At 31.5% G+C, this 2,500-nt stretch overlaps 1 protein-coding gene across 1 annotated transcript in view; it reads left to right on the forward strand.

Annotated features, from left to right (window-relative positions):
- Positions 1-1,207, forward strand: part of LOC106873712 (ETS domain-containing protein Elk-3-like) — a 31,272-nt gene extending 30,065 nt beyond the window's left edge. Inside the window, exon 4 of the mRNA XM_089342207.1 lies at positions 1-1,207. This exon is cut by the window's left edge and continues 7,089 nt beyond it. The gene's annotated coding sequence lies outside the window, so the exon portion shown is untranslated.
- The last annotated feature ends 1,293 nt before the right edge of the window (positions 1,208-2,500 follow it).

Here is a 2,500-nt window from a genome sequence, read left to right on the forward strand (position 1 = left end):
AAACTAGCCAACTTTTTAAAATATGCTTTGAGTGCAAGTTTGTGTATATAATGATTGTTTGCGATGTGCGTAAATATAGAATTTGGTTGAAGTTTGCATGTATGCGTGTTTGTCTTTCTATGAATGTATATCGCTTGCGTATATTCATAGCAAGCAGATGATATAAATGTATGTATGTGTGTTTGCTTCTTTTCATAAAGAGATAAAATAAATACAAATATAGCGTATGCATTTATATATTTTTAAAGAAAAATCTTTGTATGGTCTGAATGGGCAGTGGTAAAAATGTGAGTGTGATAGAGAGAAGAGACGAAAAAATATCTCCGTTTTCATAATGAGCAGACGACGGACAATAAAAGAAATATGTGACTGCGAAGGACTGCATTGTCGAAAGTAGTACATGTCTGAATAACTGAAAGGTAGTTAGAAGCATATTCTTCATGGACAAATTGATTTTTAAGTCCATTGTAAACTCTCAACAACAAGTGAAGCAATTTCCAAACGGTTCTGAGCTTCATAACGAACGTTGCTGATATATTTTCAAAGTATTGATGGTTTCGTTTTTTATTAATCATTATATCAAGCAATGGCGATTCTAGAACGAACTTCATAATTTTTGGAGTGATTCGGTTGATAAAAAAAAAAGTGCAATTGATTTATATTTAGATATTAAACACATTAGAAATTTAAGTGCATGAATGTATGTTTATATATATACACACAAAAAAACTGATGATAACTATGTATTTATCCCATATAAATACGATAAAATTGTCAGTAAGCCGATTGCTTGATTTTTCATTACATAAATAGGCGCCATTTATCAATATGGATGCCTCTCTCTCTTATGACAACGCTGGTCTTTTGCTTTCTGGAAATGCAAGTTGTGAAGTAGTTACAGAACCAGATTCGCCGAAAGCTTACCGCCCATTCTATAGCAATCATTATATGGGTATTATTACCTATGTTAATGAGTGCGCATTATCCACCTACACACGAAGACATAACCGATAAACTACAGTCCTACACACAAATTGTGGGGATATTTTTTTTTTTTTCAGAGTCCAAGCATTTCATGATGTATTTGTTTTCCACATATATATTTTTTTGTTCAGTTGATTTTTTTTTTTTAATTATTCCTGACATTTTTTCTAATAAAAGACCAGGAACTCACAAAAAGTGGATTCTGGTGATGGCTAATTTTTCATCTGGTTTCTTGTTCCTTTTTTTCTTTTCTTGGTTTATATATATATGTATATATATATATATATATATATATATATATAATAGTTTATATATGTCCGCTGGATTGTTTCTCATATAATTTATTCATACACCGCCTCTATATTCGTGTGTATATATATATATATATATTCACACATATACACGCATATGTATACGTATATATATATTTCATTAGTGATCGCCATAGGCTTTACGCTTATATAAAAATACCATTATATATATATATATATATACATATATATATATATATATATATTTGGCAACTAATAGCTATTATCGATGTACAGAAACAATTGCTGTGAGATGTGATTAAAGCCTGTTCGTTCCATCTTCTCGCTTTATAAATTTATATACATATGTATATATTTACACAAACATATTCACTTGCTGGCTTCTGATATTATTAATAATTCATTCTTATACAGCAGATTTTGTTATATAAAAGAAACAACAGCGAATGGTTTATTCTGGAAATCAACTAATATAAGAACAGAGATACTCGGTCATCACACTAACGAACTCTCCCATATGGAAGGGTTCTAAACCAGAAATGGGCAAGTTGCGGCCTGCAGAACTTCTTGAATTGTTTTTAGGAGTGTTGCTTGCCTCTCGTGTCTCGTGCGGCCCTTTGTCAAGAAAGGTTGTCCTTACCTGTTTTAAACAAGCCAAAGTGAGTATGCTTTAATTGTCAAACCCGTATATTCTCTCTCTCTCTCTTTCTCTCTCTCTCTCTCTCTCTCTTTCTCTCTCCCTCTCTCTCTCTCTCTCTATTTAAAGAGATTTGTTGTGTAAGGCCGGTACAATGCGAAAAGGTACAAAATAAACTACGAAACTCATTATACCACATAATGCTTCACCAAATCTACCTCACTTTAATGTAGATATATAGATAGATATACACACAAACACATGACATATATATATATATATATATATATATATATATATATATATATACATGTATGTGGTGTGTATATATTTATATACACGTGAGTGTATACTATATATACATACGTCTAATCTATCGGTGTCTTGTATCAGATTAGAAATCTATATATTGAACCAGAGTTATTGAATATTGAGCTACTCGCGTAGATTTAACCGTTTCTTAATAATCCTCTACGAATATATTTGCCTGAACAAAACTGGAGTTGTTCGTTTTAAGAAACATGCCATCAATAAACCATAACAGCTGCCTGCAAGAAGAATTCCAAGGCCTCTGAAACTCGACTCCACAGAGTAAGAAAGAGCTACA

The sequence above is a fragment of the Octopus bimaculoides genome, chromosome 25, assembly GCF_046866305.1.
Source record: "Octopus bimaculoides isolate indiv1 chromosome 25, ASM4686630v1, whole genome shotgun sequence".
Taxonomy (NCBI): domain Eukaryota; kingdom Metazoa; phylum Mollusca; class Cephalopoda; order Octopoda; family Octopodidae; genus Octopus; species Octopus bimaculoides.